The sequence below is a fragment of the Symphalangus syndactylus genome, chromosome 21 (genome assembly GCF_028878055.3).
Source record: "Symphalangus syndactylus isolate Jambi chromosome 21, NHGRI_mSymSyn1-v2.1_pri, whole genome shotgun sequence".
In the NCBI taxonomy this organism is placed as follows: domain Eukaryota; kingdom Metazoa; phylum Chordata; class Mammalia; order Primates; family Hylobatidae; genus Symphalangus; species Symphalangus syndactylus.
This window is the reverse complement of record NC_072443.2, coordinates 56,861,023-56,874,347: the sequence shown is the minus strand read 5'-3', so window position 1 is coordinate 56,874,347 and position 13,325 is coordinate 56,861,023. Positions and strand designations below refer to the sequence as shown.

General features: G+C 42.1%; 1 protein-coding gene across 4 annotated transcripts in view; it reads right to left on the bottom strand.

The window, feature by feature from the left end:
• The window catches only part of VGLL4 (vestigial like family member 4), a 171,052-nt gene that overhangs the window by 57,155 nt on the left and 100,572 nt on the right, over window positions 1-13,325 (bottom strand). The gene's annotated exons all lie outside the window — the stretch shown is intronic.

Here is a 13,325-nt window from a genome sequence, read left to right as displayed (position 1 = left end):
GCCCTGTACCATGTGACAGGTTAAGCACTGAAGGTCATATGCTACTATCTGCATTTTCAAAACATTCTTTAATTGGAGGGAATTCCAGAGGGTACGACTTTGCCATAGGCCCTGAGATGGTTGAGTCCTGGAATCAGTCACTGACCACTAGAGGAGGAAAACAGAGACACAGTCTTGGAAGTGCAGAGAGAGAACGGAAAACTAAACTTTCCCTCTTCTGATCTCCCATAACACTCCGAGCCTCTAGAATGGCCCTGCCCACAGGCTGCCTAATGGAAGAATTCACCAAGTGCTGCTCTTCCCTGTGATACCTCGCACGTGGTCCCGGGTACTGTTCTGGGAGGCATGGAGCAGCTCATTCATTTCTGTATTCCTGACCACTCTGCCAGTGACAGAGAAATATAGTAGAAAGTGGGCTGTGGAGTCAGAAAAATGTATGATCTTAGCAGTCTCTTCATCTCTCTTGAGCCTCTATCCAACTACCATGAGGGATTTCTATGCGAATCAATGAGAATTCATAGGAAGGTCCCAGCCCAGAACAGGCAATTTATTTATTACACTGTTGGATTCCATCTGTTGGTGCAATTCTCATTTGAAGGATAAGACGGCTGAACAAAGGAAACCTCTAACTGTCCTTCTCGCTACTCATGAGAGGCCTCCGCCTTGAATACAGTCAGCACCAGCCAATGGAAGGGGTCAGGAGACACAGTGCCCAAGAGCCTGGGTCAGTGGGTGCTCCGAATCTGCTCCACCAGGAGCCGGCTATGTGATCTCGGAGCAGCTGCCTGACATTCTATGACTGTTTCCACATGTGTGAAAATGGTAGCGTGAACCCACACACAGGCTCAGAGTAATACTCGGCACGGTGCCGCCTCCTCCCCACACACACTCTGGACTTACAGGCTTTCTTCCATGCACCTTTCTCCCTCCCTAGAATGTGTTCAGAAGCCCTCTCTGCCAATGCATACTCATCTGCACTTTCAAAACCCGACTGGAGTGCCTCTTGTCGGCCTCAGCCCCAAGAGCACCCCTTTTGGTGCCATCTACCTGGGCTGAGCTGCCTGGCAGCGTCCTATGTGACATGCTGCTGGCTCCAACTCAAAAACTACTCATTTCTCAGTGACACCATTGTGTGTGCTACTGCCAAACAGACGATCTTGCTCTCTGCAGTAGGTTCCAGTCCCGACCCTGAGGAGTAAGATGGTGGTCCCGGAAACCAGTTCAAATTTTCACTGGCATACAGAGTGCTGAAGGAAGGCTGTGTACAGGCCCCCTGATTCTGATTGTGAAATCTCATTATCACTTCCAAGCCCCCCACGGAGCTGCAGTGGGCAGGTAGCTGGGACGAGACACATTCCCAAGTCAGATATCTCAGCCAGCCATTCAGGTTTCCCAATGAAATTCATCAACTCACTATATTCCTTACTATTGCTAAATATGCTGGTTTCAGAAGCTACAGAGTGAATTTTCCAAGGATTAAAATAGGACACGAAGTTCAAAGATGTCTCAGTCCTGACACAGTGGAAGCAGCATTAGGGACTTGGGCACGCACACCACTCGAGGGCCTGACAACCCTGAAGACGGGTAAAGCGAGTAACTTAAAGTCAGCTTCAGTCAACCTTACTGCTGAAACAGCTAAGTGCCCAAGTAAATCATTTTAATTTTTCCAACTTTTAATTTCAAAAAATGTTAAAGCTACCCAAAAAGTTGAATGAGAACAAGAACATCCCATTCTCTTTACCTTGATTCATCTATCATAAGCATTTTTGTCAGTTCGTTTTAGCTACATGCATACATGTTTTCTTGCTATTAATACTTTTGAAAGTATTAATAAGTGGGAGACATCTTATTTCACCCATAAATACTTAGGGACATTCTCCTTCAGAGCCACAATACCATTATCACACCCAACAAAGTTAAAGTTGACATATTGTCATTATCTAATATCCAGTTCACATTCCAACTTCCCCAACTGAACTGTCTCTTTTTTGGTGGCAGGGAGGGTTGGAGGAGGACTTGATTAATTAAGGATCATATGCTGCTCAGTGAAGTTGTCATGTTTCTTTAATCTCCTTTCATCTAAAGGAATTCTTTTCTCTTTCGTGACATTGATGTTTTTAAATAATGCAGACCAATGAGCTGTCCTTACAAATTTTGGTGGCCTAATCATTTCCTTATGATAAGATCTGAGTTAAATCTTTTTGGCAAGAATACTACCCAGGTGATACTCTGTGCTCCCACCGCACTGCACCACACCGGAAGGACCTGGCGCCAGCCCATCCCGTCGCTGGGGAAGCGGAGCCTGTGGTACACATAGACTGCTCCTTGGTCTGTCAGAAACAAGTAAGCTCCTCCCTTTTGTAGTAATAGTTTGGGGGTGTGAATCCTGTCATTGTCACTCAATCACATACTCTTTTTTTGTTTGGGTTTTGTTTTTCTATTATTTTTATTTCCCATACTCTTTATTACACACCTTTTATTTGCAGTTTGAGAGTGCAGAGCTAAGCTGGATTAAAGACAGGGTCCCCAGTTACAATTCAGCACAAGTCCAACTGGGGACACATTTTCATACAAAAGACACTGAAAGAAAAACAGACAATACAATCAGGAGTAGCTTATACTCTGCCTGGAATAAAGCAGGTGCTTAGCAAATATTTGTTGAATAAGGGACCTGTATGGTTCAGGCAAACAAAAGCTATTAGGCCAAACTGCATCCTTTCCATTCTTCCTTCTCACATCACCTCATCCCTGGGGCTGAAAGTCTTCCAACATGGCCACCCTGCCTCCCACCATGAGAAATCAGGGTCCCTGATTGATTGGATTGCTGGAGTAAAGGCTAAACTGCCTCAGCCTGACCAGCCCATCTCACCCTCTCTCTCCAGCCTTACCCATCTCTCTTTCTCTTCCCTCCCCCGCCCCTCAGACTCCACTGCTCCTGCGGTCTGGTCTGCACACGCAAGGGATGCCTCCCACCTCCCCTCACACCTGCCTGGAACAGTCCCTCACTTTCAGGTGTGGTCTACAGTGCAAGCCTCACCTTCTTCAAGCTCTTCCTCAACAAGTTCCTTGGTCTTCAGTGTCTGAAACCATTTACAAGCATCCTGCGTTATGGCTCTCAATCCTCTCGCCTAACTGTGGTACTATTTACAAACATTTTCACAAGGCTAGGAAGCCTTCAGGCCACTTCCTAGACCCAGCTCATTTCCTAGGGCCTCCTTTCCTTTCCTAGAGTAGGCTCCAGGGATAAGCCCTGTCCTTGTCCTTTGCTATGTCCTTTCATAAAAGCTGCCACCCATGCTCTCTTATTGAGACAGTCCTCATCCCAAAATGGTAGTGAAGTGGGACTTGTGTCCCTGCCACGTCACCCCAAAAACTGACACATGGACATGGAACCCTTATTTAAAAGGCTAATTGTTGAATCCAGTCCTGTCTAAAGAATGTATACAATTTAGGACTGGCAGAAAAAAAATCAGAAGATGTGGTTCATTCAAAGGCATTGCTGTGCCTGGGATGTTTGTAGGACTACTCCAGGAACTAAGGAAAACACACAGATGTTTGAGATCTGGTCTTTGCCTCAAAAATTTTAGTTCTAGTGGGAGTGATAAGTTATGGAGATAAAGAACTGTAAGGATGGAACACTATAAATGCCAAAATAAATCAGATGCTCTTGAAATGGGTGAACTGCATGGTATATTAGTTATATCTCAATAAAGCTGTTACCAATCAAATACTGAGGACCCCCAAAGAGCTTCTGGTTATGTAGGTTAATCTACTAACATTTATCATAGTAGGTATTAAAATGGGGAAAGTTTTAAAATATTAATTTGAAATAAAAAATGAGATGCACTTTTTATTTTAAAAAAAAGAGCGATGCCACACACATTTTATATGAGGAAGACAATAATTCTAACTCTAATAGGAGTGGGATCTGAAAAACAGGCAGGATTTGGACACTTGGAAATGATGGGTATGAGCATTCCAGGCAGGTACAAGAGTATGAGGCAAGGCAGAGAGCAGGAATGATGCCATCTTTGTGTGAGAGCAATGGGACTAGAACAACAGGTTTGTTTCCTTAGACTTACGGCTGGATGCAGAGAGGTGGGTCAGATAATAAAGGGCTCTGAACACAGGTTAATGGCTGAGACCTGACGAGGCAGGCCACTGACAGGGAGCCACTGTAACCATTGACACAGCTACAGGGAAGCTTCCGTGAGGGGTGCTCTAACACACCATGCCAGATGGGTGCACACACCTGAGCCAGGGAACGGCAGGGACACAAGCGTTAGGTGAGGAAGCTTCAACAATGTTCCTATCAGTGAGGATGGAGAAGAGGCAGGTTGAATGAAAGATCAGAGAGCTAGTATTCCAGTTAGTATTAATACATTCACCTGATCTTTCCGTAACAGGCCACCCTCAGCTTCTTCCTAATAACTCTCTCAGTGTTGATCCTTCCTTCGTATAAATTGAGAAACTATGAGATGAACAAGACAGGAAGCTACACTTGTTCCCTAGCTTATCAATATGTAACAGGGAAAAGAAAGAGTGAGTTAGTGCTAGAACGCCATATTTTAAGTTCCACAGGTTGATCTAACAAAGTCTAATTAACCTCTCATATTTACATTTTAATCACTGTCAGGTGACGTTTTTATGTCCTAATAAGATTCCATTTTTATTCTTGGAGAAAACTGTCAGTATACTCATTTTCTTTAAACAATTTAGATGTCTACTATTTGATGGCAGGGGTTGTGCTAAGAGCTTCCATTTATCCATGATTAATCAACATGTATTCAACAGACATTTCCTAAAATCTGAGTTGTGAAGAACATCAAACAAATCAAATAATAATGCATACCTACAGAAGGAAAAATCTGAATGCTGATTTTTAAAAACTGACTCCAATGAAATCTACCTATATTAAAATAAACCAATTCTAAAAAATCATCATCCTTCATTAGATTGGTGTCAAGCTAATATACAGATGTGTTGGGTTTTTCACAGTATACGGTATATTCTGGAGTGCTTTTACAGATAAATTTTACACAATAATTATAGTTTATGTAAGCTATTATTAAAAGATGCCTGTATTATCCAATAAAAAAAACTAAGAGGCTATTAGAACTGAAGTCTAAAAGTATGTGACTTTCTCAAGTAGCTTGAGAAAGTATTAAAATATTTATTGGAGAGTTACTGGAGAGTCAAACAGCTAATTTCATACATGGCTAAGTAATTAAATACCAAAATGTATTTATTTCTTAAGAAAAATGGCGGCCGGGCGCGGTGGCTCACGCTTGTAATCCCAGCACTTTGGGAGGCCGAGGCGGGCGGATCACGAGGTCAGGAGATCGAGACCACGGTGAAACCCCATCTCTACTAAAAATACAAAAAAAAAAAATTAGCCGGGCGTGGTGGCGGGCGCCTGTAGTCCCAGCTACTCGGAGAGGCTGAGGCAGGAGAATGGCGTGAACCCGGGAGGCGGGGAGCTTGCAGTGAGCCGAGATCGCGCCACTGCACTCCAGCCTGGGTGAAAGAGCGAGACTCCGTCTCAGAAAAAAAAAAAAAAAAAAAAAAAAAAAAAAAAAAGAAAAATGGCTTAACAATGGTGTTCAGCATAACCAAAGAATAGGTAAATCTGTAAGCTGCTTTTTAAAGGCACGACTGCAGGCTTATTCCGCAGATTTTAATGTTAATGGGAAATCGTAAGATCCTTATGCAAAAATTACACACAATCAAGGACTTTTTGTTTCCTTACCAAGCGCCAAGAAAAGAGACTATTAAATAATAAAGTAAAAAAGTCATAGACTTTAACCTGAAAACAAATAATTCCATTAACATGTAAAATTTAATGTGTTTCCTAAACAAAATCATCCCCATGATGCCAACAAGTTTTCTACTCGAGTGTGAAGGTGAAGGAGGTTTCCCCAAATTAATCAACCTAAAATATTGGGGGATGGGGATGTTGCTTACTTTTTATTTCTGTTTCTTTCTATCCTCCCACCTCTCTCTCTTTTTACGTTTACATTACCCAGTGAGCAAATTTTATCAATGAGAAGCCAGGAAGGGCTGACTCCCTTTGGTATATTTACTTAAGATATAAAGGCCAATCAACCATTGTGCTCAGAAAAGTTGTGGCCGTTTCTGGGCCTACTTCAGATCTCTCCTTAGCTCCAAGTGACTTATTATGAAGCCAAAGAAAGAGGAAAACTGAGCTGATCAAAGGCCGGGCTGTCATTAAGTGAAAATGATGGAAGATGAAAGGCTTGCCCTGCACTTCAAAGGTACAGCTGAGCTCGGGTGAGCTGACAGCAAGCATTCTGGGATCAGAGAGGCAGGCGTTGGCTTAATGGACTAGATGACATTCCTAGAGCCATTTGTTTTTATACCAATCATGAAAAATAGAAACATAATGACAAACATGCATTTAAATGCTTTCCTACTGGATATAAAGAAGAGTGGGTAACCCAAAAATATAAAGTGACACACATCACATCTACACTTGCAGAATATAAAATAATGAGGTCCAAGAACTGTTGAAGAAGTTGGCATCTCTAAGCAGTGCAGAATTACATTTTAACAGTTTTTCCTTATGCCCTAGGGTGTGTAATGCAATGAAGCTTAATTTTGAGAGACTATGGATGCAGCAGTCTCACTTCCCTGGTGGGCTACTGCAGAACACTTGGTGTGTTGACACGGAAGGGCAGTCAAACTTGCTTAAGACTTTGGGGTTAGAGCTGGTCTAGAGCCACCATAGGGCTGGGGAAGGAAGGTCAGAAAAATCACGCCGATTGATGATTACACAATATTCCCCTTATTCCACCCCATTCACCCCTGCACAGTGCCCTCCCACCCATACACAGAACCTCAGCAGACAGAGGCCCCTCTAGGCAGCAAAGATGTTACACTGTAAGAGGCCTCAAGCCATTAACTCGAATCTCCTTTCTTTTCTTTTTCCTCTGTAGGAACCAACATGCATCTAATCTTCTAAGACTCCCTAGAATGACTTTAACACATGGAACAATATTATCTATACTTCTGGTCACACTGGAGACTTTTCAGGGAATTGACTGGTTTTTCCTCCCTATAGTTTATTGTTAGTGACGGCAGCACCCGCAAAGAGCAGAAAAAGAAGAGGAGAGAGTGCCACCCCCCGCAAATTAGTAATCAGGATGTTGGGTACTGAGAAGAGATGCTCTAGCAGCTTTATATATGTGAATTCATTTCATACTCCTATTTACCTGTGAAGTAGGCACTATCATTAGTTTCATTTTCAGGAGGAATGGTCACCAAAAGTGGCTCAGCAACTTGCCCAAGGTCACAACTAGAAATAGGAAAGACTGGATTTACACCCAAAGGTCTGGCTCCAGGGACTATGTTTCCAACTCCTATACCACTCGGAGAGGTTTCACAGAGCAGATGGTGAAGGGTCAGCAGGAGTGGGCCCCTGAACAAAATCCTGCAGGGTCGGCACAGCCTGACGGGGCAACAGCACAGCACCCCTGAGCCAGCAGGGTGAGGGCAAGGGTGAAAGAGCAGCAAGAGGTGCCAGGGGGCAGGGTGAGCCTTGGTCATCCAACGGCGTTAGCACCCCAGGGCCCCTAAAGTAAACATTGATCATACGTAAAACCTTTGCTTGCACCTCTTCCAATCAGACCTGCCACTACCAAAACTCTCCTTCTCTATGGAAATTCCAGAGCTACCTTTTCTACTGAGCCACGCTAAATAAAGAGCTGGGACTTATTTCGCGGACTATTTGGGAGCCAATGACAACATTCAAGCTGGACAGCAACAAATTCACAACTCCCCTTGGCCATCTCTGTCCTGGGCCCTTGCTGACCGCCTCCACCTGGAATTCCATCCCCTCCTTCCCTCTCCCCCGCAGGACCCGACTGTCCCACACTGTGTTCACATATCATTCTCTGTAAAGATCATCTGAATGTACACGTAGGATGTCAGTTTCCTTCTTGTAAGATAGCTAGTACTGATTATAAAGAAAACAACAATTCCAGATTGTCAGCTCCTCAAGAAGGGCCCTGGGTGGGGTGTCCAGAGAGCAGCAGTGAATGCCCCTTACCACCAGACACAAAGCCTGGCACTCAGGTGTTCTCTGAATGACCGATAGGTGCCATTAGTAAGGTTTATAATTGAGCTAATACTTTGCACAGTATTTTAATGTAAGCAAAGGCACACACACACACAAAGAACTTTGCAAAGAATGGAATGAATGGAGCAACAATATTCTCCACATTGAGTCTCCAACTTTTATAATAGCTTTATTGACATACAATTCACATGCCATATAATTCATTAAAGTGTCTGACTCAATGTGTTTATAATTGTGGGGTTGTGCAACAATCACCATGATCTAATTTTAGGACATTTCTTCACTCCCCAAAGAAACCCATACCCATGAGCAGTCACTCCCCATATTCTCCTCTCTCCAATGCCTGGCAACCCATGAGCAGTCACTCCCCATATTCTCCTCTCTCCAATGCCTAGCTACCCATTAGCAGTCACTCCCCATATTCTCCTCTCTCCAATGCCTAGCTACCCATGAGCAGTCACTCCCCATATTCTCCTCTCTCCAATGCCTGGCAACCCCTAACCTACTTTGTCTCTATAGACTTGCCGATTGCACACATCTCATATAAACTCAACCATATAATGATTTGGTGGCTTTTGCGTCTGGTTCTTTCACTCATAATGTTTTAAAAGTTCATCCATGTTGTAACATATGTCAGTACAATATTTTTTTATATTGCCAAATAATATTTCATCATATGGAGAGACCACATTTTATCCATTCATCAGCTGATGGGTATTTGGATTGCTTCTGCTTTTTGGCTATTATAAATAATACTTCTATGGACATTTGTGGACAGATTTTTACAGGGATGTTTTCAATTCTCCAGTACGTACCTAGGAGTAGAATTGCTCGCTCAAATGGTAACTCTATGTTTAACATTTCGAGCAACTGCAAAACTGTTTCCCAAACAGCTACACCATTTTACATTCCCACCAGCAATGTATGAGGCATTCCAATTTCTCCACATCCTCACCAACACTTGTTATTGTCTTTTTTATTTCAACCATCCATAGTAGGCGGACCTCACTCTGGTTTTGATTTTCATTTTCCTAATGATGTTGAGCATATTTTTCTGCAATTGTTGGCCATTTATCTTCTTTGGAGAATTGTCTATTCAAATCCTTTGCCCATTTTTAAATAGGATTATCTGCGTTTGTATTGTTGAGATGTAAGAGTTCTATACATATTCTTAATACAGGTCCCTTCTCAGACACATGATTTATAAAGATATTTTCCCATTCTGTGAGTTGTCTTTTCCTTCAAATCTATTATAGTTAACTATAGCCTTCAGAGGTACCAACAAGAAACCTTTACAAAAACTGAACCTTCATCTTACATCTTTTACAAAGCATATGAATTTGATTACAAATGTTCTTCAAAATGTCAGTATCTTTCCATCCTGTTTCTTGACAGGCCAGCCCATGTTGAAGCCCCAGCCATTGATAAATACCTACCACCTACAGCTGGGTAGCAAACTCCTGGATAATAAATAATAGTAATATTTACCACTGACATTCTGGCATTTCAGAAATTCAATCTGTCTTCCCAATGCCTTATTTTAATGGTTTTTACAAAAGAAAATCATATGATTACTAGATGGCAGAACCTAATGTGTGTTTGGCCAGCCTATTTTCTTTAAAGCCACGCTGACGATGATTGTTAAAACTGCTCCCATGCTAGAATGCCACTCAATTGTTTCAGTCTTGACACAAGGTCAACGGGGACTAGAGTAATGAAGAAATAAAGCAAAACTGAAACATTTTAATTTGGGGTCTACAAGACTATATTAACTTCTAGCAAATTAAATGGATGAGTGGTTTGCAGCCACTGACATTTATATTTCATGATTAGTTCTCCAGGCCCCTTATTCTCTCTGTGCCATTAACCTTTAGGGTGTAGCTCTTTGTCAGTCTCACTTCAATTATGCTTTCGAGGGATTATAGAATTAGCAATTCCAGTTTTGATGGCACGAGCTCTGTCAAATCAGAGAGACAGATGTGAGCTCATGTAACCGAGAGGCTTCCATCTGTTGGACTGAGAACTGAAGCCAGGAAAGGCTCTTGTATTTCCTTTCTTACGCTTCCTTGGGCTGTTCCAGCTTGGAATTATCCATTTACTTACACACTTGGTATTTGAGCAAATATCTTAAATAGCTGAGGTATCAACCTTTCTTGCCAAAGGTGAATGGCTACTCACCATCCACCTTTTAGTTATGGATTCCAATGGTGGTGACAGAGGAGAAAGTGATGTCACCTCATGCATATCCAAATCCTAGCATCCACAGGAACCCACACAGAATCAAGGCCCCTCACTAAGTTAACAGGTCATCCACTGGGATCACATCAAGGCTCTGTCGACTGGCTGGAAGGAACAGAAGGAAGAGCCTATGGAATAGAAGCAGCAAAGGATTTTATTTTCAGCAGAGTGAAAATTAGGTGTTGTATACTAAAGAGAAATTAGTCATCCTTTGGTATATATACTCGGGGGATTGGTTCCAGGAATCCCACCGATGCCGAAATCCAAACATACCCAAGTCTCAAAGTCCACTCTGCAGAGCCCACTTATAGGAGAAGCTGACCCTCTATACACGTGGGTTTCACATCCTACAGTATTTTCTGTCTGCAACTGGTTGGAAAAAATCCTGAGTCGAAGTGGACCCTCGAAGCTCAGATGGTATTGTTCAAGGGTCAGCTGTGTATTCTTTCTGTCAGGGTTTTCTGTAAGTTGGGAATGCTGAAAATTTCTACAACTATCTAGGTGTAACTGTCTGCATGTGACAAATGTATTTCTGAAAATGAGATAGTAAATTAAGTCTGATCATGATTTAAAGGCTCTACTGAGCTCCTATGTAAAGCAAAAGTGGTTCTCAGTTTAATTTCACCAATCTGTGAAAATTTTCCTTTTTTTTTTTTTTTTTTTTGAGTCAGGATCTCTGTCACCTAGGTTGGAGTACAGTGGTGCCATCATAATTCATTGCAGCCTCAACCTCCCGGGCTCAAGTGATCATCCCACCTCAGCCTCCCGAGTAGCTGGGACTACAAGCGCCCTCTACCACACTTGGTTAATTTTTTGTATTTTTTGTAGAGATGGGGTTTTACCATGTTGCCCAGGCTGGTCTCGAACCCCTGGGCTCAAGTGATCCTCCCACCTCTGTCTCCCAAAGTGCTGGGACTATAGTCATGAGCCACAGCACCGGGGCAAATTTTCCTTATTGTTTTTCATCCAGCCACTCCTATTTCACTGTCTAGTACAATGCTTTCCAAAGTGAGTTCCTGGATGACCTATGTCAGAATCACCTAAAAGATTTATTTAAAACGCATATTCCTGGGTCTGGCTCCAGTCCCAATAAAAAGTTGTCCAGGGACCCCCAAGATATGTCATTTTAGCATGCCCCAAGGAGGTGTCTCTTCTCATGCCTCTTCCACTTTCACAACTCATCAATACCAAGATCAGCCAATACCACATCAGACATTTCTAAGGACGTGTCAGCAGTGACGTGGCACAAGGGAGAACTGATGATGTATCTCAGTGCTCACATCCACTCAGGAAATGCCTGATGAACGAGTTTCAGAAAGCAAGATTTAGGCCGTCCTGGTAACCTCCTGCCAACACTAACACGTGAAACAGCTCAAGACCAGCTTTAGGAGCGCTCATCTCTATTTTCAAACAACGACGTATTTCTCTAATTTTTTTTTTTAATGTTTGCCTCTTTAGAGATCAGCGACTTCATTAAGTGACCCTCCCATGCCTCCGTTTCCCCATATGGAAAATAGCTATACTATCTGCTGCCTTGTATTCCTATAAGGCATACAGTCATATACTTCCTATTTGTCTTTTGCACAACAGAACAACTCATTCCCCAAAAGCTTTGAATTAGGCCTGCAAAGATAGTCCTTAACTACTAATCTGTAAATTTCTCAAAGTCGAGAAAAATGAGAGGGGCAAGGAAGGAAACAAAAAGAAACCTAGGCTTAACTGTACCAGCTAGTCTCAACTTGATCCAAGGAATACTGCTAGCATTCTCTCCGCTAGCTTCTCACGATTACATTTAAAACCACCACAAAGCCACCACGATCACGCTCTGAGAGGCCGCCGCAGGTAAGTAGAGGGATGGGGTAGGAACAGCCCAGCATAACTGACAATGATCTTTAGAGGATCTGCAGATCTGCCTTCTCAAACATCTCATTTCACTTCATGAATATTTACAAAATATTTGCAAAAGAAGAACTAAGGCAATGAACATGTGCAGAAAGAATCACATGCTAACTTCTAAAGGTTTCTCTCTCCAAAAATTCAGTAGTGCCAGAGGCTTGTTCTTTTGTCCCAGATTGTTTTTCAAGTGCTACGTCATGACAGAATGGATCACTCATAATAACTAGATGTTAGCATTTGTGTCACATAATTCATCTCTGGCAGTCCACTTCTTTTAAATCCTAATAGTAGGCCTCCTAAATAGGATCGCTAGCATTTGGCATCTCATCTGACTCTATGACAACAAAACTCTACAAGACGTTAATTTATAATACATTATGGTTTCAGCTGAATGACATTTGGTTCTAAAGTCTTTGAAAGTACAAGTTTGAAAATGCCAAATTTTATCTATATCCATATCTATGGCTCCATCTGAAATTAGACAGATTACCAAACAGAAAATGTCACTCAGATTCTAAAAATAAACCATGCTATTGCTCCAGACAGGTTACACCAGAGGGTTAGGACCATGACATTTTGCTGGGGTTCAAGTGCAAATCAGCAAACAAAATGGCATGTTTTTCTCTTCCTTTTTCATAGCTTAAGATTAGTGAAGAAGGCACTGTAGTCTGTGTAACTGCTCAACCCAACCTTTATCCAGGAGCTAGTATTGCTTCTTTAGAAACATTTTTTTCATAAATTAAAATGTGGTACAGCCATACAAGGAACTACTACTCAGCAATAAAAAGGAATGAAGTAACAAAAGACCAAATATTGTATTATTCCATTTATATGAAATGCCCAGAATAAGCAGATCTATATAGAGACACACAAAGTAGATCTGTGGCTGCCAGGGACCAGGACAGGGGAATGGAGAGTGAAATTGGTCAAGGTTTCTTCTGGGAGTGATGAAAATGTTCTAAACTTTGATCACAGTAATAACTGTACAACTCTGTGAATATATTAAATACCATTAAATTGTATAATTTAAATGAATGAATGGCATGGTATATGAATTATATCTCAGCAAAGCTGTTAAAAATATTAAAGAAAC